This window comes from Chiloscyllium plagiosum, unplaced genomic scaffold, assembly GCF_037043375.1.
Source record: "Chiloscyllium plagiosum isolate Xiang-an unplaced genomic scaffold, Cpla_swu_hap1 HiC_scaffold_14, whole genome shotgun sequence".
Taxonomy (NCBI): Eukaryota; Metazoa; Chordata; class Chondrichthyes; order Orectolobiformes; family Hemiscylliidae; genus Chiloscyllium; species Chiloscyllium plagiosum.
Window position 1 is genome coordinate 45,733,964 of NW_028270152.1, and position 27,805 is coordinate 45,761,768.

General features: G+C 40.9%; 1 protein-coding gene across 6 annotated transcripts in view; it reads right to left on the bottom strand.

Annotated features, from left to right (window-relative positions):
* Positions 1-27,805, bottom strand: part of prickle2b (prickle homolog 2b) — a 290,050-nt gene that overhangs the window by 42,084 nt on the left and 220,161 nt on the right. The window lies entirely within an intron of this gene.

Genomic DNA, 27,805 nt, shown 5'->3' on the forward strand with positions numbered 1-27,805 from the left:
AAAAGAATGAGAACATGATTTTATAGCACCACAAAACATTCTCCATTTAGTAACTTATAGAATGGGCCAAGTGATTCTAGAGACAGCAGATTAACAAATTAATTGTACATTTCAGGTTCAAACATGGCGTTGGAAAAACGGAATTGGTGACCTGTAAAAGAATCATACGGCATTGTTATCTATGTCAGCATTTGTTGCTTATCCCTAACTGCTTTTGAGAAGATTGTGATCATTTATGAACCACTGCAATTCCACATGAATGTCAGTCAGGTGGGATGCTTTTCCCGGATGGCAGCAAGCTTCTTGAGTGTTGCGAGAACTGCACTTATGCAGGCAAGTAGAATTTTCCATCTCACTCCTGACTTGTATCTTCAACGTAGTTAATGGGATTTTAAAAGTCAGGAGGTGAGTTACTCATTGCAGAATACCAAGCTTGCTTGCTCAAGGCTTCAGTATATATGGTTGGTCCAACTTAGTTTCTAGTCAATAGTAACCACAGGATGTTGATCGTGAGGATTTATTAAAGGTAATGCCATTGAATGTCAAGGAATGACTGTTAGATCCTCCCTCATTGAAGCTGGTCATTACTACACACTTGTGTGGTGCAAATGCAATTCACCACTTATCACCCTGAACCTGTTATTCAAGTTTTGCTTCAGTCTGAAAAGTCATTGACAGATGTTGGACATTATGCAATCATAAGCATATATCCCCATTTCTAATCTTATGATGGAAGGAAGGCCATTGATAAAGAAGCTGAATATGATTGGGCCTAGTACACTAGACTGAAGAACTCATACTGTGCTGTGTATAATTCCAACTGATGGAGAAATTTTGACTGACTCCTATTTACTCCAGATTTCCTTGATGCCAAACTTAGTCAAATGCTGCTGTCAGGTTCCCACCTCAAGTTTGGCTTGTTCGTCATCATATAGATGAATGGTATACTGAGGCTTGTAAGCAGGTGATTGCTGAGTGAGTGTCGCTTGATAGCATGATCAGTAACACATTCCATCACTTCCTTAATAATTAAGAGTAAATTGATGGGGTAGTAATTGGCTGGCTTGGATTTACCCTGTGATGTATGCATGGGGCATACTTGGGCAATATTTTCTATTGCCAGGTTGATGCTGGTGTCATAATACTTGGGTAGGGGTACAACTAGTTCTGGACCACAAGTCTTTGGTACCATCACTAGAATGCTGTAAGGCTCCATAAGCTTTGACAGTATCCAGTGTTTTCAGTCATTTCTTGATATCATCTTGTGTGAATCAAATTGGTTGAAATCTGCTGCATATGATGGTCGGGATCTCTAGATGAGGCTGAGGTGGATAATTCACTTGGTACTTCTGGCTGAAGATGGTTGCAAATGTAAATCCTTGTCTATGCAGTAATGTGCTGCATACTCCCATTAGAATAGAATATGCGCAACATTCTTAGAGATCCTCTCCACTTTGAGCCAGCAGTTTGTGGTGTTGATGGTAATCATGATGTGGAGGTGCTGGTTTTGGATTCGGGTGGACAAATTCATAAGTCACACGACACCAGTTATAGTCCAACAGATTTATTTGAAATCACAAGCTTTTGGAGCGCTACATCATCGTCAAGTGAAGTGACTAGTCAAGTAAATTTTCCCTTTTTGTTGTTTCCCTCACAATTTGCCATAGGTCCAGTCTAACAGCTATGTCACCTAGAACTCATCCAGCTCGGTCAGTCGTGGTGCTATCAAACAACTATTAGCGCTGGACTTTGAAGTGCTTCACCCAGAGTTCATTCTGTGCCTAGACATTCTTGTGCTTCCTCCAAGTGGTGTTCCACATCTATTGAAGGAAAAGGTAGCAAGGAGTAATCAACAGGTGATTTCTTTGTTTATTTTTGGCCTGATGCTATGAGGTGTCACAGGGGCCTGAGTCAACATTGAGTACTCCATGAAAGTGACTATGTTGGGCTGTTGCTTGACTAGTGTCTGTGACAGTATTCCCAAATTTGGCACAAGGCCTCAGATTTTAGCAAGGAGGACTTTGCAAGGTTGACGGGCTGTGTGTGTTATCATTTCCAGTGCTTTGGTTGATGTTGGGCAGCCTGTTCAGGTCGCTCCCCTAAATAATGGTAATTTTCATAGAATCCCCACAGTGTTTAAACAGGCCATTTGGCCCAACAAGTCCACATTGACCCTCCAAAGAGTAACCCACCCAGACCCACTCCCCTACCCTATTAGTCTACATTTATCCCTGATTAATGCACCTAATCAACACATCTCTGAACAGTTTGGGCAATTTAGCATGGCTAATCCACCTAACCTGCACATCTTTGGATTATGGAAGGAAACCAGTGTAGACATGGGAAGAACATGCAATCTCCATAAATAATGTCATAATGGTGGAGTGGATATGCAGGACAATGAGGTCACACGTTATGGTTGAATACAATTCTGTTGATGACAGCCTACAGACATTCGTAAATGCCAGCTTTGACTTGTTAGTTACTAAATTTATTCAATTTAGCAAAATGATCACGCCAAGCAACAAGATGGAGGGTATCCTCAATGTGAATATGGGACTTTGTATTGATAGTGGCTGTGTGGTGGTCACTCCTAGCAATACTTTCATACATAGAAGCACCTGCAACAGGAAATTTGATGAGGAAGAGGTTGAATAGTTTTGGATAGTTTTCAACCTCTTGTTGGATACCTGATCAGTTACTGCAGAGCCAGTTTAGCAGCTGCGTCCTTCAGGACCTGGCTCAGTCGGTCAGTAGTTGTATTGTTGACTGACTCTTTCAGAGTACAACCTGTTGTCTTGCCACGCTCAGTGGTTCTTTCAAATAATGTTCAACATAGAAAAGTGTTCATTCATCAGCTGAGGGATAGTGGGGAGGCAAGGTGGTAATCAGCAAGTGATAGATTAAAGGTTGGATTTGAAGAAAATTTGTTTCAGGATTACCCCTCGTGCCATTTGTCAATATAGAAATTGAGAAATATATGGAAGCTGGAGGGATGGTGCATGAGGAAATTCCTTGGATGTTAAAGTTGTATGTATAGAATGGATAAGCTACCCTTAACAGGACTGGAACCAAAGTCCCTCTTGGACAGCAAGTACTGTTCAGGTGATGGGGAAAAAAACCCAATATTGCACATTATAGTACAGCATCTGGGTGAAGCACTTTTATTGTATGGTCACGATATTAACATGGAGAAATATGGCAGCAGAAAGAACAAGATGAGGAAGGAAAGAAGAAAACAAATGTGAAAAAAGAGATGTAAGAAAAACAAAGAAATATAAGGTAAATAACAAAGAGTGAACCAGAAGAGGTTAAAAATTAAGATTGCAAAACAGAGGCAGGTCTGAGTCAAATGTGAATACATATATATTCAGGTTAAAATTGGTGAGCTATAAGCACTGCCATGTTCAAGATTTTCCATACAAATAATGGAAGAATAGGTTTCACGTTGGATTTTTAAAGAGCATGTGTTATCCCGACAACTAAAGTGAAGGGCTGAGATGGCAAAGTGCCAATGACCTAGCAGTGATATTGTGACTGTAAACATGCAAGTTATAACTTACCATAAAAATAGAAAACAAAACATCTATTGTACTACAAACCTTTGATATTTTCTTAGCTTTAAGCAAGGTGGAAACTGGACACAAGCTGACAAGAAATCCTTTTCTCATTGAGGAAGGCTTCAAAAACAGTCAGAATTTTTAAGGGAAAGACTACAAAGGCTTTTGCTGAGTTAAAGAGGATCGAATTATGGGAAATCTGGTCATAATGTCTATTTTTCATGTTTACTTTATTGTGAAACAAATAGCTTAATGACTTGTATCTAGCCTTATCTCTCCAAACAATCAATTAGACCCTTTTTTGGAAAGATTGAAGAAATAAAGCCACAGAAGTCATGAATATAGTTCAGATCATAAAGAGCTACTATTAGAAAATTATAAATCTTGTTATTTTACAATAAGATATGTGGAAGTTTAAGTCAACAAAGGCAAGATGTTCAGAAGGTTAAAAGGACCTGAATGATGCCATAGAAACTAAGAAACTTTCTGTGATAAATACAAATTTATAATTGGCACAACCTGCTATGGCAGGCACAACATAACTGTATTAGCAGATAAAGGGTTTACAATAGTAAGACTGGGAATGTATAAGACAGACGTGTAGACTAATAAACCAGTGAATGAGAGACCAAATCTAAGCAGGAAACCTGAAAATTAAATTTAGTTTAAACGAATTGCATGTAAAGAAAAGGTCAATAAAAGTGACATGACACTTCTGGATTATCATTAATCTCCAAATGATTTACTGACATCCTTTAAAGAAAGTACCCCTGCCCTTACTAGCTCTGATTTATATGTGACTCCAGCTGCACACAAACATGGTTGATTCCTAACTGCCCATTGAAGTGACACAGCAAGCTACACAGTTGTATGAAAGTAACCAAGATGAATAATAAATGCCAAACTAGTGACACCCACACCTACAGTATGAATAAAAGAGCATGTCTAGTTGCAAAATATTTCAGAGGGAGAATATGAGAAAAGGGAGGAGGGTGACAATATTAATCAGAATATGTTAAACAGAATATAAGGATGACATAAGTAGTGATATAAAAGCTCAGTTTATTTTGTAAAAATTAAATAATAAGAAGGGAACTGGAATTCAGCTGGAATTATAGACTACTGAACCGTGGCAACGATACTTGCAAAGTGCAACTTGTGTGTGACCATCTTAATAGAATCCTTTGAAGAAATAATGCTATGCATTCATAAAGGAAATGAAAAGATCATCCCACATATGGATTTCAAAAGGCATTTTATAAAGTGCCACACTTTATAAAATTTTTGATAAAATTAAGGTACGTGTCACTGAAGGAACACTGTATAACTGGAAGTTGCCTGAATAACAGAAAACAACATTCAAGCATAAAACCAAGCATATATAAATTTGTTATTCCCATTTAGAAAGATAGTTATTGGTAATGATGAAATAAACCAGATGACCAGTGAGAACTAATTAGTAGTATGCATTAAGTCTAGAAGTTAATTACAAAAGAATATTTTCTTGAGTAGACTTACCAGAACTACTTACACATACACATAAATGAAATAGAATAACATGGTATTTCACATGTGTACCTGTACTTTTCCTGGTTAGTGCAAAACAAATTAAAATTCAATATCCACACAATTTTATAATGTGCATTTTAAGACAATGATCAATTGCTCCAAACTGTAGTCAGAGACACATGGCTAGAATCAAACATTAGCTCTCAGTTTACAGTTGTGACGTCTTAGCCTACACATGTCCTTCTTTGCCAGATGACTATGTTTTTCTCCTGTTTTCATTGGTTTAAGCTATCTTGCTTTGCAGCCAGCCTATACCAATTCCTTAAGACTGTTTCAATAGCTTACTAAGTTAAAATCACCAAAACTTTCCATTCTTGCTTTATATAACTTCCATCAGCTACAGCGTAATTCCTTTGAACGTCTCCCCTCATTACGCCAAAGAAAAAGCTTTTGACCATCTGTCTTCTTTAGACTTTAAAGCAATTAGATTCCACATGTGGAATTGTATAAAATTAAATAAAGTTACTGCTTAACTCTTTTGCTTTTGTTAGTTTTGTGTAAATCTGATTAACTAGAATGACAATTATGTTTTATTCTCACTATGACAGGTCTTCAATAAATTTAAAGTCATTTGTGTTCTCAAGCTTCAATATTTAAAGGAATGCTATTACAGTTGTTGATGTAATACAGACATCCTCGAGAAAAAAAAAGAAAAACCTCCAGGACATTCCAAAGAAGATTTCAATAACAGAAATACTTTTTGACTTAATTTAGTATCTGCTACACTCCGTGACTTTCAAGAGGTTAATATTAACTAAATTAACCAGTGTTTGGAATTGACAGTCCACTTATCAACAGCACTGATACTGAACAAACATTAAGTTAGTACTTATTTTTATTCTTGGGATGTTGGGTTCATTGGCAATGCCACTTTTTGTTGCCAATCTCTAATTGCCCTTAAGAAGGTGCGTGCGTGCGTGCAAGTGGTGGTGGTGGCAAGTAGCAAGTTGTCTTCTTTAACCACTGCAGTGCATCTGGTGAAAACGTTCCTATAGTGCAATTAGGAATAGAGTTCCAGGGTTTTAATTAAACAACGGCAAAACAAAGGCAATACTTGGTTTCAATCAAATCAATTGACTGACTAACATCTAGCTGGGATTAAAGTTCGTATATTCCCCTCGTCTGATGTAAAAAAATCAATACTTAATTGAAATGAGCTGTATTAATATTGATATGACAGTGCAACGTGGTTGCAATATGCAGAATAACAAGTTCACTCATTTAATGTCATTCTAGTTGTCTGGTGATAAATAAGAGTATGAATAAAAAGACACAAACCGAAATTGCTGGAGAAACTCAGCAGGTCTGTCAGCATCCGAAAATAGAAAGCAGCGTTGACCTTTCAAGTCCAATGACCCTTCTTCAGAATTTCTGAAGACTGGTCACTGGAATCGAAACATTAACTCTATTTTCTCTCAAATGAAGCTGCCAGGCCTGCTGCATTTATCCAGCAATTTTTGTTTCAGATCTTTAGCATCCACACTCCTTTGTTTTATTTATATGAATGAAAAGAGATAGGTGGGCAATTAAAATTCAGAGAATGACTCCATGTCTGTCATTAACATGAACCTTTATCATACCAATGGCTTAAACAAAATTCTAAACTTGAAACTCAATCAAAAGACCAGTGATGTGCAAACATGACAACAGGCATGAAATTTGAGGAGGATATCAGCGATGATGGATATTAGATTTGTCCAGAACTTCACATTATTTCACTTTTTAAGTGTTGTATAGTAAGGAAGTTAAAAGACTAGATTTCCCTGCCTGGCTGCTGGACAAACCTGCATCAAGTAAATAAGTCTCTGATATAGAAGTTCTGTTCCCATTGTAGGTAGTTTTGAACAATAGATTAAATTAAGTGAGTTACAAGTCCTGACATTGATGATTTCATTGCAGAATTAGGCATTTTCAAATAATTGCAATTTTGGAGTTAGGCCACTTTATGAATGGTGGTTCAGGCCTTTTCAAAAAGTGTTGTGAATCATGGGGAATTCTAGTTTGGACTCAAGACCCTTTGACAGCTAAGTGGAAAAGGTGTTAACACCATACAGTATTACAAAAAGACATGTGAAATTAAATATGTTTTTAATACAAAGGCTATTGACAGAGCTTCGTTATTAAAAGGTAAGTGACCATGCATTTGACCAACACTGTGGATGTGGAAATGTCTTCAGATATATCAGAACATATTTTCTGATTGATAGAGTGCGCTTCAATACACAGCAATTGCGATAATCAGATATGAATGTGTCAAATGTTCCATGGTGTACTCTTTTCATTATATGATAGTTTAGAACCTTTTTAACTACTTTAAAACTTGGGCGGGGATCCAAGATGGCAGCATCCTGTTAGGATTGCGTTTGCTGGGCTCTGTGCTGCAAAACCGACCCACAGAGCCAGGACCCATCCCAAACACTTTACTGTGAGTAAAAACACAGTAAAGGAGGTAGAAACCTGAAAAAGTCGACTTACCTTTGTCCTTACAACTGGAGAATGCCGAAGAAAGGAGGAAGCTCACCCAGGGCCGGGGCCACAGCCCAACCCTCTGAAGCAGCGGGCTTGCTTACTCATCAGACCCTGGTTGAGGAGCTGGCCAAATCTCGCGAGGTGCTGGGGAGGCAGATCCAGGAAAAAAATCAAGCAGAAGCTGGCTCTTGTATCTGCTATGCTGCAAGACCTGGGATAAAGGACCAATGAGTTTGAGCGCTGGGCTGCAGAGGTAGAGGCAGAGACTGACTCCAAGAGCCAGACTGAAGCCCTGGAAACACAGGTCCATGGTTCGTTGGATCGGGTAGACGATCTCGAAAACAGGGACAAAAGAACGAACCTGTGTGTTGTTGGCATACTGGTGGGGATAGAAGGTGAGCGGCCAGTGGAGTTCTTTGAGAGTGGTTCCTTGAGTTCCTTGGTTTGGAGGTTGAGAAGGGAAGGATAACAATTGAAATAGCTGAAAATGTGTTGCTGGAAAAGCGCAGCAGGTCAGGCAGCATCCAGGGAACAGGAGAATCGACGTTTTGGGCATAAGCCCTTCAAAGAGCCCACTGGATCGCGGCACGAAAGCCTGGTGTGGATCAGCACCCACTTCCTGTCCTGGTGAGGTTTCATCATTATAAAGACAAGCCGAGGGTCATGGAAGCCTCTCGAGCCCAGGGGAGGGATTTGAGGGCATTGGTATGTGGTGGCTCCAGGGTCATGTTTTAAGACTTCTTGGCAGCAATGGTCCGTAAAAGGAATCCTATGATGGCGTCAAGAGGAGATTGAGAGAGCTTGGGATCCAAAATTCTTTAAGATATCCAGCGGTGTTTCGGATCAATCATAATGGATCCATACATTTGTTTGACTCGTCAGAGAAAGCAAAGAACTTTGTGGACACATTGATTTAAGTCGAATGGCCGAATAGGCTTGGAGGACAGAGCTGTTCGGGTTTGCTCTTCTTTAAAAAGGACTTGGTGGAATCTCCTTTCTGATAATAAGTTGTGTGAAATGATGTCTGGGGATGGATAGAGTGTTGGTGCATAATCCTTTATCCGAAATGCTCGGGACCAGCTAGTTTTCGGAATTCAGAATTTTTCGAGTTTCAGAGTAAATGACAGTTTGATGGTGAAATTTTTAAAAACTCTTACTGGAGGAGCACACTCATTAAGTAAAATGGGACCTTAAAACAGAATCGAGGTCTGCCGGTCCTGGGCCTCCACGTCGCATCTGAGCGAAACGCATTGAGTCAGTGTCCACTTGGGTTAACTGTTTGCATGCTAAACAACCTTGCTAATGAGAAAAAAAAATTTCACAAAGAAAACCTTTGGACTTTGGAGCTTTTTGGATTTCGGGATTTCAGATAAAGAACTGTCTACCCATTTTTATCTTTAATCTCTAAGTTATGTTAAGGGATGTGTGACATATTTATTTTTAGTTTATTTGTTTATAGTACTAATCTTGCTTTTGGGTGTTTGTTTTTTCTCTACCAGGTGGTCGGTATATGTGGCGTGACCCTAGCTGATAGGAGTTGAGGGGGCAGTTGGGATGGTTAGTAGGGTTGTAGGATGCATAGGTACCCTCTTTGAATGGTGGGTAAATTCCTCCAATCAGCGTCTTTGGTGATTTTTTTGTTTTTCTATTTTTGCTGTACATAGTTTTTGTAAGTTTTGCAGATTTGTTGGCTGTAGTTATTTTAATCTGTGTAGCTTTTGGGTTCAGTGCATCCTTTTGCATTAAAGTCAGCAATATGTCGTTCGGATTCTTCCTCTCTGGAGTCTAAATGGTGCTATAGAAGGTTATGGCTAAGGGTGCGTTTAAGTGGTGTACCTGGAATATTAAGGGGAGTCATTCGCCTGTCAAGAGGCAGAAGGTACTTTCCAGCCTTAGAAGGGAGAGTGTAGGATGTTGCCTTATTACAAGAAACACACTTGGATGATGCAGAGCATTTGAAGCTGCAACAGAATGAGTATGACCAGGTTTATTTTTCATCTTTCAATACGACGAGTAGAGGGGTGGCCATTTTAGTTCGAAAGAATCTCCCATTTAAGTTATTAGAGTGCATTAAAGACACATATGGGAGATTTGTAATCCTTAAAGCTTTGATACATGGGGAGGAATACGGAATCTTAAATGTTTACTGTCCCCCGGCCCATCCCCTTAAATTCTTGACAGATGCACTTTCTAGAATGGTTAACCTTGCATCTCAACATATTGTAGGAGGGGATTTCAACTGTCTCATAGACTTGCTGATATCTTCTTTGTGATCTAAATAATTAAGGGATCTGTGTGGTGAATTGGGGTTGGTAGATATTTGGAGGCATCTTCACCCTACTGGCAGGGACTTCATGTTCTTTTAAAACCCACATAAATGCCATACCAGGATTGATCGTTTTCTGACCTCCGCAGGACATCTGGGCTCGGTGTTGACATATACAATTGGCAATATCACTATTTCTGATTAGGTCCCAGTGTATTTAGTGGTTAAGAGTAAGGATACGGTGGTAGGCTTGAGGCACTGGCAACTGGACCATTTCATCCTCAAGGATAGTAAGTTTATTGAATTCTTTTCTGCTGAGTTCAGGGCTTTTTTAGATATTAATTCAGGCTCGGCCAGTTGCCCAACCATTCTTTGAGAAACAGCTAAAGCCTATGCTAGAGGGTTAGTTATTTCCTATTCAGGAAGAAGTGACAGACGGTTGGACAGCAACGCGTGCTCGAGGCATATATGAAAGTAGCCGAAAAGGCATATCTTGACAGGCCCTCACTGGTTAAACTGCAGAGGATCCTGGCGCTTTGGCCTACGCTGAACTCCATGCTCTCACAGACAGCCAAGAGGGAGCTTATATTTGCAAGTCAAAGGCTGCTTGAGCATGGGGATAAGCTGGGCAAGTATCTAGCATACCTTGTTAGGAAAAAGAGTGCCCCTAGGCCATTACTTCGATCAGAGAGGACACTGGAAATTTGATCTACGATTCTAAAAGGATTAAGGCAGCATTCTGGAAATTTTACTCTGAATTATACCAATGTGAAAGCTGTGACAGTGGGCGGGTTAAGATGGAGTCTTCTTTTTAAGAATTTGGACGTTCTGGGAGAGAACCTTGAACAAGAGTGACTTCTCAATGCCCCATTCTCAGAGCAAGAGGTGCAGGAGGCCGTGAGGCAACTCCAGAATGGAAAGGCACCGGGTCCTGACTGGCTCCTCAGTGAGTTCTACAAGGAATTTATAAGTATATTGTCAGTGCTGATGCTTAGTTTGTTTAATGACTTACACAGTGTGGCCTCCTCCCACCATCTCCTAACAGAGGCAAACATCTCTCGCATTCTTAAAAAACGAAAGGCCCCGGAGGACAGTGCTTTCGAAAGACCCATTTCACTCCTGAATGTCCACTTCAAGATCCTATCCAAGACTGGCATTAAGGCTAGAAACTGTACTGCCCTCCATCATTAAGGAGGACCAGACGGGGTTTATGAAAGGTCGCAGATCGACGGATAATGTCAGGAGATTACTTAACATGATCCAAGTATGTCAACAGTGATTGGTACAGGCCTTAGATGTGGAAAAGGCATTTGAGAGGGTCGAGTGGCCATATCTTTTCCATACTTTGAAGCAGTTTGGCCTGGGAGTGACCTTCATCAGGTGGATGGAGGTTTTGTATACTGATCCTCTTGCTGTGGTCCGCACCAATGGTGTACGATCAAGCAATTTTAATATTTGTAGGGGCAGTCAACAGGGCTGTCCCTCGTCACCATTTTTTTTCACATTAATGATTGAATTGCTGATGGAAGCAGGGATCCCAATATAATCGCTCCAGAAGTGGGAACAAAATCACTTAAGATCGCATTGTATGCAGATGACGTTCTTGTCTTCTTGTCAAACCCAGCAGTTTCAGTGCCACACCTGATACAATGTATCAATCTATTTGGTGCCTTCTTGGGTTAGAAGATCAATTTTGCGAAGTCACTGGCCATGCTCATGGGTGGTCTCCTGAGAGTGCCTGATCCTGAGGGCAGATGGTCGCAGGAGGGCTTTCTCTACTTAGGTATATTTATTATTCCCATTTTTGATTAGCTATTTAAAGCCAATTTTGCCATTTTTTTTCAGAATCAAGCAGGACCTTTGTAGATGGGAGGCGCTTCCGATCTCTTGGTTAGGTTGGATAGCCCTCATTAAAATGAACATTCCACCCCGCCTGTTGTATCCTATGTGAATGCTTCCTCTGCTTTTTACTAAGCAAATATTTAGAAGACTGAGCAGCTGATTTAGATTTTTTAGCTGGTATCGCAAGCGGCACCTAATTAAATTGACTAAATTGCAGTTACCTTACAGACTGAGAGGAGTGGACCTCCCACATATCAAAAGTTATCATTTAAGCTCGCTGCTATCTTAGGTGACTGACTGGGCTTGGGGTGACCCTCACTCACTTTGGTTGGACATCGAAGCAGCTCAAGCAAGATGCCCCCTTATTAGCCTGCCGATTTTAGACAAAATGAGAACAGTTAAGGAGTATTGCCATAGCCCAATAGTCATCAATACTGTCAAGGTGTGGAGGGCAATGCGTCACGGTGACGGCAATATTGCCAAAACATCATTTTTGACACCCATAGTCGGTATGCCGGGCTTTCAGCCAGGGATGATGGACACTGGTCTAAACTATGGGCATCTAGGGGTGTGCCATGCCTGGGTGATTTATTTGAAGGGGACATATTGATGTCCTTTGACCAGCTGGCTCAGAAATATGAATTGCCCAGTAGGGACATCTTTCGTTTCTTTCAAATGAGAAACTTCATACAAAAAGAGGTCACATTTCCAACTGATCCTTTTAGGTCCGACATGGAGAAGAGGGTGTTGAGTGTTGAGGATACATTATCTGTTAGCAACACTTAGCATCTATTGAGAGAGGGTCCCTCGGACGAGATCAAATGGCTCTGTAAGATATGGGAGAGGGAGTTGGACACTGAGATTTCTTCTGAAATATGGGAGGATATCTGGAAAAATGCAAGGAGGATCTCGATTTGCAACAGGACCCATGCCTTGCAATTGAAGATTCTCCACAGAGTTCATCTGGCCTCAAACTGCCTTGCTAAATTTAAAGCGGGAGCACCTCCAATGTGTCCTAAATGTAAAGTGAGCACGGGCACGCTTACTCATTCTCTTTGGTCCTGCCACAGACTGTGGGCCTACTGGAGGGCTACGATAGGTGAAATACAGAAGGCCTTGGGGTCAGAGGTGGAGATGGACTTGGTTTCTCTTCTTCTTGGCTTTGTTAATTCACTTTCATTAGATGCACACAAAAAAAGGCTTTTCAGTATCCTCACTTCCGGTGCCAGAAAGAACAATCTATTAGGGTAGGTGTTGGAAAATCTCCCGGGGCTGGCGGGCTGGCATTAGCTAGTCATGGAGCACATCCCCTTGGACTTTCTTATGAGTATGCTGCACCATAAAACTGAGAATTTCTACAAGATGTGGCGGTCCATTTTGGACTACCTGGGTACAGATTTGTTTGCCGTACTAATTACTGCCTTGATATAGCCATGGCAATTCTATATAATGAATCTGGTATCCAGAACTATGAACATATGAACATAGAACATAGAAGAATACAGCGCAGTACAGGCCCTTTGGCCCTCGATGTTGCGCCGATCCAAGCCACCTAACCTATACTAACCCACTATCCTCCATATACCTATCCAATGCCCGCTTAAATGCCCATAAAGAGGGAGAGTCCACCACTGCTGCTGGCAGGGCATTCCATGAACTTACGACTCGCTGAGTGAAGAACCTACCCCTAACTTCAGTCCTATATCTACCCCCCCTTAATTTAAAGCTATGCCCCCTTGTAATACCCGACTCCATACGCGGGAAAAGGTTCACACTGTCAACCCTATCTAACTCCCTAATCATCTTGTACACCTCAATCAAGTCACCCCTAAACCTTCTTTTCTCTAATGAAAACAGCCCCAAGTGTCTCAGTCTTTCCTCATACGATCTTCCTTCCATACCAGGCAACATCCTGGTAAACCTCCTCTGCACCCGTTCCAGTGCCTCCACATCCTTCCTATAGTATGGCGACCAAAACTGCACACAATATTCCAGATGCGGCTGCACCAGAGTCTTATACAACTGCATCATGACCTCAGGACTCCGGAACTCAATTCCTCTACCAATAAAAGCCAGTACGCCATATGCCTTCCTCACCGCACTATTTACCTGGGTGGCAACTTTCAGAGATCTGTGTACATGGACACCAAGATCCCTCTGCTCATCCACACTACCAAGTATCCGACCATTAGCCCAGTACCCCATCTTTTTGTTATTCTTCCCAAAGTGAATCACCTCACATTTAGCTACATTGAATTCCATTTGCCACCTTTCTGCCCAGCTCTGCAGCTTCTCTATATCCTGCTGTAACCTGCCACATCCTTCCTCACTGTCAACAACTCCTCCGACTTTCGTATCATCCGCAAACTTGCTCACCCAACCTTCTAACCCCTCTTCCAGGTCATTTATAAAAATGACAAACAGCAATGGTCCCAAAACAGATCCTTGCGGAACACCGCTAGTGACGGCACTCCATGAAGAAACTTTGCCATCAACTACTACCCTCTGTCTTCTTCCATCCAGCCAATTCCTAATCCAAACCTCCAACTCACCCTCAATGCCATATCTCCGTATTTTCTGCAGTAGCCTACCATGGGGAACCTTATCAAACGCCTTACTAAAATCCATATATACCACATCTACCGCTTTCCCCTCATCAACCTCCTTCGTCACCTTTTCAAAGAATTCAATAAGGTTTGTGAGGCACGACCTGCCCTTCACAAAACCATGCTGACTATCCTTGATCACATTATTCCTATCCAGATGTGCATAAATCCTATCCCTTACAATTCTCTCTAAGACTTTGCCCACAACAGAAGTGAGACTCACCGGCTTATAGTTACTAGGGTTATCCCTACTCCCCTTTTTGAACAAGGGAACCACATTTGCTATCCTCCAGTCTTCTGGCACTACTCCTGTAGACAAAGAGGACATAAAAATCAAGGCCAATGGCTCTGCAATCTCCTCCCTTGCTTCCCAGAGAATCCTAGGATAAATGCCATCAGGCCCAGGGGACTTATCTATTTTCACCTTTTCCAGGATTTCCAACACCTCTTCTCTACATACCTCAAAGCCATCCATTCTACTTATTTGTGACTCAGTATTCACATCGACGACAATGCCCTGTTCCTGAGTAAATACTGAAGAAAAGTATTCATTCAGTGTCTCCCCAATCTCTTCCGCCTCCACACGCAACTTCCCACTACTATCCTTGACTGGACCTATTCCTACCCTAGTCATTCTTTTATTCCTAACATACCTATAGAAAGCCTTAGGGTTTTCCCTAATCCTACCGACTAAGGACCTTTCATGTCCCCTCCTTGCTGCTCTTAGCTCTCTCTTCAGGTCCTTCCTGGCTACCCTATAACTCTCAATCGCCCCAATTGAACCTTCACGTCTCATCTTGAGATAGGCCGCCCTCTTCCATTTAACAAGGGATTCCAATTCCTTATTAAACCACGGCTCCCTCGCACGACCCTTTCCTCCCTGCCTGACAGGTACATAATTATCAAGGACACTCAATAGTTGCTCCTTGAAAAAGCTCCACATATCATTTACACTCTTGCCTTGGAGTCTACTTTTCCAAGCCACACATCCTAAGTCATGCCTCACCGCATCATAATTTCCCTGACCCCAGCTATAACTCTTGCCCTGTAGTACACACTTATCCCTCTCCATCACGAGAGTAAAAATCACCGAATTATGGTCACTATCCCCAAAGTGCTCACCTACCTCTAATTCTAACACCTGGCCTGGTTCGTTACCCAGAACCAAATCCAGTATGGCCTCACCTCTTGTTGGCCTGTCTACATATTGTGTCAGGAAACTCTCCTGCACACATTGAACAAACACTGACCCATCTAACGAACTCGAGCTATAGCTTTCCCAATCAATATCAGGAAAGTTAAAGTCCCCCATAACAACCACCCTATTACTGTCACTCAACTCCTGAATCACCTTCCCTATCCTTTCTTCTACGTTTCTAGGACTATTGGGAGGCCTGTAAAAGACTCCTAACAGGGTGACCTCACCTTTCCTATTCCGAACCTCAGCCCAAACTACCTCAGATGGCAAGTCCTCATCCATCGTCCTTTCCACCACTGTAATACTATCTTTGACAAGCAATGCCACACCTCCCCCTCTTTTACCCCCACCTCTGACCCTACTAAAACATTTAAATCCTGGAACCTGCAACAGCCAATCCTGTCCCTGTTCTAGCCATGTCTCCGTAATAGCCACAACATCGAAGTCCCAGGTACCAACCCACGCTGCAAGTTCACCTACCTTATTTCGTATACTTCTTGCATTGAAGTATACACACTTCAAGCCACTTTCCTGTTTACAGACACCCTCCTTGGAAATTGATGCCATGTTCCTAACCTCCCTACACTCCAGGCCCTGCACCCTGAAGCTACAATCTGGGTTCCCATGCCCCTGCAGAGTTAGTTTAAACCCCCCCCAAGAGCACTAGCAAACCTCCCCCCAAGGATACTGGTGCCCCTCAGGTTCAGGTGTAGACCATCCTGTTTATAGAGGTCCCATCGTCCCCAGAAAGAACCCCAGTTATCCAAAAACCGGAATCCCTCCCTCCTGCACCATCCCTGTAGCCACGCATTTAAGTGTTCTCTTTCCCTATTCCTCGAATCTCTATCACGTGGATGAATATGTATAAACTTCTGTGCTCGATGATCGGGGGCTATTGCTGAGCTGTGTTATGGTTATTTTTATCATTATTATTATTGTTAAGACTTCTCTTCTTTAGCTTAGTTATTAGTTGATATTTATTTATGTAATCAGCAAATTTGTTTTTTAATATTACTTTGAATTGTTTGGTTTTGTATTTGTTGTAATATTCAAAAAAATAAAAATATATTGAAAAAACTTGGATAGAGAGCTAATCTTTTCAATGACTTCAAAGGCATTAAATTATTCAGCTGCAAAAGTGTTGCTTATACAGTAGTGCAATGGCATCCCAACATGAATGCTTGACTGAACTCTAAACCACACTAATGGGATTCAGATCAGCAGGGGTTATTGATACAGCTGTTAAAGGGACTGTCTACTTTTATCCTGACAGTTCTATAATCATTTAGTAAATATGATTTTAAAAAATGTATGATTGCTTATCTTGAAAATTTTATGACCAATAATTGGATAAAACTTTAAAGTGATTATTTATCTCGTTAATGCAATAATTACCTCAAAGACAATCCAAAATAATTACAGGGGATTTCAGACGTATCTACAAAATTGAGTTGATAACCAAGCAAATGTAGGCATGCCTTCTAACGTACCCAACTTAGAATCTGCCTACTTCTCTTCTAGTTTGGGAGACTGTAGCTCTGACTCCAGCCCTCCCTGATTTTGAGGGATGATAATACTGGTCACCCAGAAGGCAGGATGAACACATGAAGAAAAGGTGTGACTGCTAGTTTCCAACTCAAATGGAAAAATCAGACCTTTATTTCTGTATTTAAGTAGGGGATAAATTTGACCCAGGTAACTAAACCTTCGTTACCTACATATTAATACCAGATATTACTACAGAAAACAAATTAAATATTGAGTTGAAGTAGCAAATGTACAGCAGTAGATTTAGCCTCATGCCAATAAATCAGATGATGTAAATCTCTGTGATATAGCTAACTTACAATTCTAAAAAATCCTTGCAAGCCCAACTATGATTGAATATTAAAGTAAAATTCATTAAGAATCTGGGTAGAGTATGGAGATAAGACATTAAATTTACAAATATTAAAGAGTGCCTGGGAAAAGTTTTAAGGTTATGTAAACAGGTATATGTAAAAACACCCAGGATAGACACACCACCAACTTGAAACCTGTTAAACTTGGAGGTAACTCTAAAGAAAGAAGTATGTATGGGCAAAGATAAGGCTTATTGGATTTCTACATAATCCATTTTCTCAGATTCAATGGCCATTCCTGTAAGCCAAGGATGCATTTGAATATCCAGCAAGACTACCAGACAATTCCTGCTCTGAATTCTAGCTGCTGAATGTATAGCATGCCACTTTATAATTCTCCACTTTTCTAAATCTATTTTACATTGAATAATGTGCCCTATTTGGTCCTTTCACAAACTAGATGGTATAGTAGCCATGGGGAAGGTTTAGAGGAGAACTATGAGAATGATTCTTTCAGTAAACAACCATAGTTGTCTTAAGAAACCTTCAGAGATGGGGATAATCTGATTGAAGTTTACAAAATAAAGGTCAGAAGTGTATGCCCTTTGATAGATTACTTCAGTTTGACTGAAAAGGGAGACAACAAGAGTTTAAACTAGATAAATGTAAATATTAAAACTATTTAAATACCTTTATTTATTTTCCTGTATTCTTAATCATAGACTGAAATGGGGGGAAAGGCTGTTTTAAAAACCAAAGATTATTGAAGGATTGGCAATGGAGAGAGGATTGTCTGACTGGCAGACAGTAGAGAGTAGGAACAAAAGGGACCTTTCTCAGGATGGCGATTAGTGTGTCTGGTTGGGACCACAACTATTCACATTATACATTAGTGATCTGGACAAAGGAAATGAGGGCATTGCAACGTTTGCAGATGACACAAAGATGGGTAGAAGGACAGGTAGCGTTGAAAAAGCAGGGAGGCTGCAGAAGGACTGACTAGGAGGGTGGGCAATGAAGTGGCAGTTTGAATACAATATGGGAAAGTGTGTGGTTATGCACTTTGGCAGGAAGAATAGAACTGTAGACTATTTTTTAAATGGGGAAAGGCTTCAGAAATTTGAAGCATAAAGAAACCTAGGTATTTTAGTTCAAGATTCCTTTAAGGTTAACAAACAGGTTCAGTTGCCAGTTTGGAAGGCAAATGCAATGTTAGCATTTTGAGAGGGCTAGAATGCAAGAGCAGAGAGTCCAGGTTAGAGTGGTGGCTTCCTGATGAAGGGGTTTTGCCCGAATCGTCAATTTTCCTGCTCCTCAGAAGTTGCCTGACCTGCTGTGCTTTTCCAGCACCATTCTAATCTTGACTCTGCCTGCAAGAGCAGAGATGCAGTTCTAAAACTGTATAAGGCTCTGGTCAGACCACATTTGGAATATTGTGAGCAATTTTGGGTCTGTATTTAAGGAAAGATGTGATAGCATTGGAGGGAGTCTAGTGAAGGGTTGCATTCTGTGGATGAAGAGCTTGTCATATAAGGAGCAGTTGAGGACTCTGGGTGAGGTTAAGAAGAATGAGGAGAAATCTCATTGAAACTCTCAAAATACTGAGAGGCCTGGAAAGAGTGGATGTAGAGAAGATGGACTCACGAATAGGAGACACTAGGATCCGAGGGCACAGTTCTGGCAGTGACATGGTTTATACCAGCTCAACGTTTGAGAACTATGGAGTTCTAGTCTAAGTTGGCAATCTTTTGACATCATACATCAATTATTGATAATAGGTCTTCATTTTTAAAAGATAATGATTGCTAATTTTATCAGACTGGATGCATTAGGGTTATCATCTCATGGATAACATGCTCTTCTACATAAAATAGTATTGATATTCAAATTGACTGTTTCAGTTATCCTGAGAATGTCAGCTCAGACATTCATTCCAATGCTTTAAAGCTTGGAAAAATGTAGAGTTCCTTCAGTGGGTCTTTGGGTTATGTATCTCTACAAAAGAGAGATGAACTAGTTGGCATAAGATGGTATGATATGGAAGGTAAGTGAACTCACAGATAACACTGGTCTATGTTATCTTAGGGACTGCTTTTAATTATTTCAGAGAAGTTTCCAGAATAATTTTCCCTCAGGAGCCCTAGATTTTACTGTCACTTTCCATTCCAAGAAGATTCCAATGGTTTGGGGCAGAGGAATGGGGAGAGATAGGCTGGTCCTTTCCTGCTCATCATTTTTGTGTGTTTTACAAGCCAGTGCTTTCAAAATTCTAATAGAATTACATGTGCAAGTGGAACTGAGGTTAACAGTATACTGGATGTTTTAAGATATTTATAATTATGTCATAAATCTAGGTAACTGTTTTTGTATTTTATGCAATAAATTTCTGTTCTGTTAAAAGAAATTCTGCATCTTCATATGACTATGTTTCAGTAATGACCATATTAACAAACATTTTTTAAATTGTGATCTTTCAGGTCGGTTTTCATTCTGTGATTGGACCCATCTAGTAGTACCATCAGCTGGTATCAAAAACAAGTAAGAGTGAGGCATTTAAGTTATATTGGTCAGAACAGACCAGTAAACAATTTTAATTTCTATATTTCAGAAGGGAGGTAATTGCATTTGACAGTGTCCAAAAAAAGTGTTCAAACGTAAGGGAACTCAACAGATTATTTGCTGGACTATTGAAGTAAAGGCCTCATTAAGACTCAATCACAGAATCATAGAATCTCTACAGTGTGGAAGCAAGCCATTCAGCCCATTGAGTCCAAACCAGGTCTCTGAAGAGCATCCCACCCAGACCCATTCCCTTACCCTATTTCTATAACCTGCATTTCCCATGGCTAACCCACTTCGCCTGCAAATCCTTGGACACTATGGGCAATTTAGCATGGCTAATCTGCCTAACCTACATATCTTTGGAATGTGAAAGGAAACCAGAGCACCCATGCAGACACAGGGAGAATGTGCAAACTCCACACAGACAATCGCTGAGGGCAGAATCGAACCAGGCCCCTGGTATGGTGAGGCAGCAGTGCTAATCACTGACCCACTGTACCACCCTCAATGACACAAGTAGTATTAAATGTCATAGTATAATTTCAATTATTACTAAACTGCACTGACTTTCCTAAATAGATCAATTTTCAAATTCTAATTTTTATTTTCACATCTGTCATGATCTCCATCCTAATTCTGAGATCTTCTCTAGCTGTGTGCTTATGTACCCATCATCCATGCTTTTTGCTACTTCATATGTCTGCTATCTCTTGCTCAACCATTGGTCCCTATGCTCTATCTTGTGGGATTCTTTCTAAAACTCTGTCATCTCATCAATATCCTAGAAACTCCCTATGAAACCAAGCTTTCCTCTCCTTAGTTATGATTCCCTTTTGTCGCCTGCTTGATATCTTCTTTTCTTGGAAAGTAAAGCAAATCTTAGCAGGACGTATATACTTAATAGAGTAATAGAGATGTACAGCATTAAAACAGACCCTTCAGTCCAATCTGTCCACGCTAACCAGATATCCCAACCCAATCTAGTCTTACCTGCCAGCACCCGGCCCGTATCCCTCCAAACCCTTCCTATTCATATACCCATCCAAATGCCTCTTAAATGTTGCATTTGTACCAGCCTCCACCACATCCTCTGGCAGCTCATTCCATACACATACCACCCTCTGTGTGAAAACGTTGCCCCGTAGGTCTCTTTTATACCTTTCCCCTCTCACCCTAAACCTATGTCCTCTAGTTCTGGACTCCCCAACCCCAGGGAAAATACTTTGCCTATTTACCCTATCCATGTCCCACATTATTTTGTAAACCTCTCCAAGATCACCCCTCAGCCTCCGACGCTCCAGGGAAAACAGCCCTAGCCTGTTCAGCCTCTCCCTCGAGCTCAAATCCTCCAACCCTGACAACATCCTTGTAAGTCTTTTCTGAACCCTTTCAAGTTTCACAACATCTTTCCGATAGGAAGGAGACTAGAATTGCATGCAATATTCCAACAGTGGCTTAACCAATGTCATGTACAGCCGCAACATGACCTCCCAACTCCTGTACTCAATACTCTGACCAAGAAAGGAAAGCATACCAAACGCCGCCTTCACTATCCTATCTACCTGCGACTCCACTTTCAAGGAGCTATGAACCCACACCCCAAGTTCTCTTTGTTCAGCAACACTCCCTTGGACCTTACCATTAAGTGTATAAGTCCTGCTAAGATTTGCCTTCCCAAAATGCAGCACCTCGCATTTATTTGAATTAAACTCCATCTGCCACTTCTCAGCACAGTTGCCCATTTGGTCAAGATCCTATTGTAATCTGAGGTAACCTTCTTCGCTGTCCACTACACCTCCAATTTTGGTGTCATCTGCAAACTTACTAGCTGCACTGCTTATGCTCGCATCCAAATCATTTATGTAAATGACAAAAAGTAGAAGACCCAGCATTGATTCTTGTGGCATCCACTGGTCACAGGCCTCCAGTCTGAAAAACAATCCTCCACCACCACCCTCTGTCTTCTACCTTTGAGCCAGTTCTGTATCCAAATGGCGAGTTCTCCCTGTATTCCATGAGATCTAACCTTGCTAATCGGTCTCCCATGGGGAACCTTGTCGAACGCCTTACTGAAGTCCATATAAGTCACATCTACTGCTTTGCCCTCATTAATCCTCTTTGTTACTTCCTCAAAAAACTCAATCAAGTTTCCGAGACATGATTTCCCACCCACAAAGCCATGTTAACTATCCCTAAACAGTCCTTGCCTTTCCAAATACATGTACATCCTGTCCTTCAGGATTCCCTCCAACAACTTGCCCACCACCGACGTCAGGCTCACTGGTCTATAGTTCCCTGGCTTGTCCTTACCACCCTTCTTAAACAGTGGCACCATGTTAGCCAACCTCCAGTCTTCCAGCATCTCACCGGTGACTATCGATGATACAAATATTTCAGCAAGATGTCCAGCAATCACTTCTCTAGCTTCCCACAGAATTCTCGGGTACACTTGATCAGGTCCTGGGGATTTATCCACCTTTACCAGTTTCAAGACATCCAGCGCTTCCCTCCTCTGTAATCTGGACATTTTTCAAGATGTCACCATCTATTTCCCTACAGTCTATATCTTCCATATCCTTTTCTACAGTAAATACTGATGAAAATACTCATTTAGTATCTCCTCCATTTTCTGCCGCTCCACCCAAAGGCCACTTTGCTGATCTTTGAGGGGCCCTATTCTCTCCCTAGTTAACCTTTTGTCCTTAATGTATTTGTAAAAACCCTTTGGATTCTCTCTTAATTCTATTTGCCAAAGCTATCTCATGTCCCCTTTTTGCCCTCCTGATTTCCCTCTTAAGTATATTCCTACTTCCTTTATACGCTTCTAAAGATTCACTCAATCTATCCTGTCTATACCCGACATATGCTTCCTTCTTTTTCTTAACCAAACCCTCAATTTCATTAGTCATCCAGCATTCTCTTTACCTACCAGCCTTCCCTTTTACCCTAACAGGAATATACATTCTCTGGATTCTCGTTATCTCATTTCTGAAGGCTTTTCGTTTTCCAGCCGTCCCTTTATCTGTGAACACCTGCCCCCAATCAGCTTTTGCAAGCTGGTAGGGTCCTCGGGAGTGTTGCTGAACAAAGAGACCTTGGAGTGCAGGTTCCTAGCTCCTTGAAAGTGGAGTTGCAGGTAGATAGGATAGTGAAGGCGTTTCGTATGCTTTCCTTTATTGGTCTAAGTATTGAGTACAGGAGCTGAGAGGCCATGTTGTGGCTGTACGGGATATTGGTTAGGCCACTGTTGGAATATTGCATGCAATTCTGGTCTCTTTCCTATCGGAAGGATGCTGTGAAACTTGAAAGAGTTCAGAAAAGATTTACAAGGATTTTGCCAGGGTTGGAGGATTTGAGCTATAGGGAGAGATTGAATAGGTTAGGGCTGTTTTCCTGGAGCATCGGAGGCTGAGGGGTGACTTTATAGAGGTTTATAAAACCATGAGGAGCATGGATATGATAAACAAGTAAAGTCTTTTCCACGGGGTCGGGGAATCCAGAACTAGATTTTGGGTGAGAGGGGAAAGATATAAAAGAGACCTAAGGGGCAACATTTTCACGCAGAGGGTGGTACATGTAAGGAATGAGCTGCCAGAGAAAGTGGTGGAGGCTGGTACAATTGCAATATTTAAAAGACATCTGGATGGGTATATGAATAGAAAGGGTTTGGAGGTAGATGGGCCAGGTGCTGACAGGTCGGACTAGATTGGGTTGGGATATCTGGTCGGCACGGACGAGTTGGACTGAAGGGTCAGTTTCCATGCTGTACATCTCAATGACTCTACATTTTTTGCATTAAAGAAGAAGAAAAAATTTGGCATCAAGTTTTACAATCCATTCAATAGTTTCAGTGAGGGAGACTAAATGATTGAAACATTAACAACAATGGAGCTCTGAGGATAGGAATTCCATATGTGAGCAATAGTCTGATTTGGGCGACCACAGTCACAGTTCGAGCTGTTCTTCATGTTTCACTTGTGGAATGAGTCGCAACATTCTCCCTGACCTATCGTCAAGCAGTTGAGGGTTGCTCATTTTTTTCTGCGGATGGTTGGACTTTGCTACTCTGATCAGCTGCCAAGAGCGGCTTGTGATGTTTGTAGTCAACCAGAAAGTACCACTGAGAGGTGACACTGTCATCAATTTGTACGGTTTGATGTTTTGCTAGGAGGGACCATCAGATACTAACAGAAATGTTTTAAAATGTTATGAATGTGAACTTTATAAAATGATCATACTTTGTACAGTCTCCTTAATTTAAGGTACAATGGAACAGAAAGGGAGTCATGTGACCCACTCCAAATTCTGGATAGCTTGCTTGATATGGAGAAAATGAGGATCCCAAGCTGACTTACTGAAAGATGACCCAAGATATTTGCATCTGTAGACAATGGCTAGAGGAGCTGTACTGACCGTGGATAGATTGTTTGTCTCCACATCTCATACTGAGATGTTATGATATTTTGTAAGCAGTTGTACATTATTCTGTTTAATTCTAAGATGAACGAATTGAGACACTAAAAGATAACTAATGATCATTTCTAACTGGGTACACAAAGTCCACGTGATCCACATAGCCATGGGGATAGGTTTTGTGAAGGGACAAGTCCATAGAAAGGCACTGAAGTGTTAGGATGTGGAGATTCTAAGCTCGCATTGAACATCACTGACACAAGTTAGCCTCCAAGAATCTGAGAGGCAGACAGAAGAACAAAGAAAATTACAGAACAGGAACAGGCCCTTCAGCCCTCCAAGCCTGTGCCAATCCAGCTCATCTATCTAAACCTGCCGCCTATTTTCTAAAGATCTGTATCCCTTTGCTCCCTACCCATTCATGTATCTGTCTGGATACATCTTAATGATGCTATCGTTCCTGCCTCTACCATCTCTAATGGCAATGCATTCCAGGCCCCACCACCCTCTGCGTAAAGAACTTTTCAAGCATATCTCCCCTAAACCTTTCCCCTCTCACTTTGAACTCGAGCCCTCTAGTAATTGATTTCCGCACTCTGGGAAAAAGTTTCTTGCTATCCATCCTGTCTACGCCTCTCATGATTTTGTAGACCTCAATCAGGTCTCCCCTCAACCTTTGTCTTTCTAATGAAATTAATTCTAATCTATTCAACCTCTCTTCATATCTAGTGCCCTCCATAGCAGGCAACATCCTGGTGACCCTCCTCTACACCCTCTCCAAAGCATCCACATCCTTTTAGTAATGTGGCGACCAGAACTATACGCAGTATTTCAAATGTGGCCGAACCAAACTCTTATATAACTGTAACATGACTTGTCAACTCTTGTACTCAAAACCCCATCTAATGAATGAAAGCATGCTGTATGTCTTCTTTACTGACCTGCGTTGCCACCTTCAGGGAACAATGGACCTGAATACCCAGATCTCTCCGAATGTCAGTTTTCCCCAGGACATTTCCATTTACTGTATAGTTCATTCTTGAATTGGATCTTCCAAAATGCATCACCTTGCATTTGCCCAGATTTAACTCCATCTGCTATTTCTCTGCCCATCTCTCCAATCTATCTATTCTGCTGTATTCTCTGACAGTCCCCTTCACTATCTGCGACTCTACCAATCTTGGTGTCATCTGCAAATTTACTAAACAGGCGACCGACACCTTCCTCCAAATCATTTATATATATCACAAGCAACAGTGGTCCCAGCACAGATCCCTGTGGAACACCACTGGTCACAGCTCTCCCTTTCACTAATACGGTCTGTCTCCTGTTGCCTAGCCAGTTCTCTATTCATCTAGCTAGTACACCTTGAACTCCATGCAACTTCACCTTCTCCATCAGCTTACCATGGAACCTTATCAAACGCCTTACTAAAGTCCATGTATATGACATCTACAGCCCTTGGCCCAATCAACGTTGTCACCTCCTCAACGAATTCTATTAGGTTTGTAAGACATGACTTTCCCCGCACAAGACCATGCTGCCTATTACTGATAAACCCATTTTCTTCCAAATGGGAATAGATCCTATCCCTCAGTATCTTCACCAGCAACTTCTCTATCACTGATGTCAGACTCACCGGTCTATAATTACCTGGAGTATCCCTGCTACCCTTCTTAAGCAAGAGGACAACATTAGCAATTTTCCAGTATCCGGGACCTCACCCGTGTTCAAGGGTGCTGCAAAGATATCTGTTAAAGCCCCAGCTATTTCCTCTCTCGTTTCCCTCAGTAACCTGGTGTAGATCTCATCCGGACGTGGGGACTTGTCTACCCTAATGCCTTTTAGAATACCCAAAACCTCCTCCTTCCTTATGCCGACTTGACCTACCTAGAGTACTCAAAGATCTATCCCTAACCTCAACATCCGTCATGTCCCTCTCCTCGGTGAACACCGATGCAAAGTACTCATTTACAATCGCACCCATTTTCTCTGACTCCACACATAACTTTTCTTCTTTGTCCTTGAGTGGGCCAACCCTTTCTCTAGTTACCCTCTTGCTCCTTATGTATGAAGAAAGGAAGACAGAGGTAGACAGGCCTTCACCTGAAGCAGTAAATGCTCACTTCATTGCTCAAGCTACAGAATGTGCATTGGTATTCATGCTCAGATTGAAGGGTTTTGAGTTTGTAAAGATTTAGAATTTACAGTATAAGTAACTTGTTGAAGGCTGTTTACTCAATGCTGTTTGCATTTGATAGCTATAGCAAACTACCATAAATTTGAAATCATATGAGGTTCTTTCAATCAGTCACTGGATATTCAATTCTTTTCAAAAGCTATCGGTCTCTATGGGAATCATAACAATAATGCATATTGTTGCACATAAAGTGAACTAATTATACAGTGGAATATGACAGTAATAATTGAAACTAGTGAAAATAAATTATAACAAATCTTACAGAAAAGTTCTTACTCAAAAAATGACAAATGTTAGGAATGATCTACCAGATAAAGTATTAGAGAAAGTCAGTACGTAGATTAACTGAGAGGCTGATCAGTTAAAATAGATCATAAAATTTACATTGATAGCAAAAAGAATTTTTATTCCATACCAACTGCACTATACCCCTACACTAGCTTTAAAGCCCACATGCCATTCTGTTGGTTGAATGAGTGAGAAAGCTTTTCATGTCCTTGACGCTTTCTCATATTATGACTCACATTCCCAATCCTTTGCTTTTACTAAATTATTACAGAAATGTTTAGTAACTTTTAACCTATTCCTGTAAAATGTTATATTCAACAGAGTGGAAATCCTTTTAAAAATGATCCTTTGAAATAGAAAAGTATGGACTAGAATTTGAGGGGTTCTGCTATTTTCCTTCGATAAATTTTTAAGAAAAAACTGAAAATCCTGCAGTGTAAATGCTAATAAATGCTGTCACACCCATTGCTTTAAAGACTAAGGTTTTGATCAGCCATTAAATAAAGGCATTCAATTTTTCCAAGAGAGTTTCTAAAAACTGATATTACAAGAATTTTCCTGCCAAAATGATCTCCTATTGCTTCAAAGCTGATTTCCACTTTCAAACTTTGGTTGCTAAGTGCAGATTAGCTAATTAACATGAAAGATAAATAACAAAATAAAAGAGGAAATGATAACTGGGATGCACAAAATATATTCTTGGACATCTATTCAGTTGATCCTGAGGTGGGTGGTTGGCAGTAATTGTGAATATTGTTTCTTAAGTGTATAGAATTTGGTTGCCATGTGCCGTTTGTCAAATGCTTTTGGGTCTGGAACACAAAGCTGTCATGAATCTATTCTAAATAGGGAGAATGAGACTTTATTTCTCAGAAGTAATATTCATTTAGTATGAACAAATAGATCAAATTTTCTTGCATAAAGAAACCAAAGTAGTTAAACGGCATACTGGCATCTGATTAAAAGAAATAGGTTTCTGCCGTACATCAAT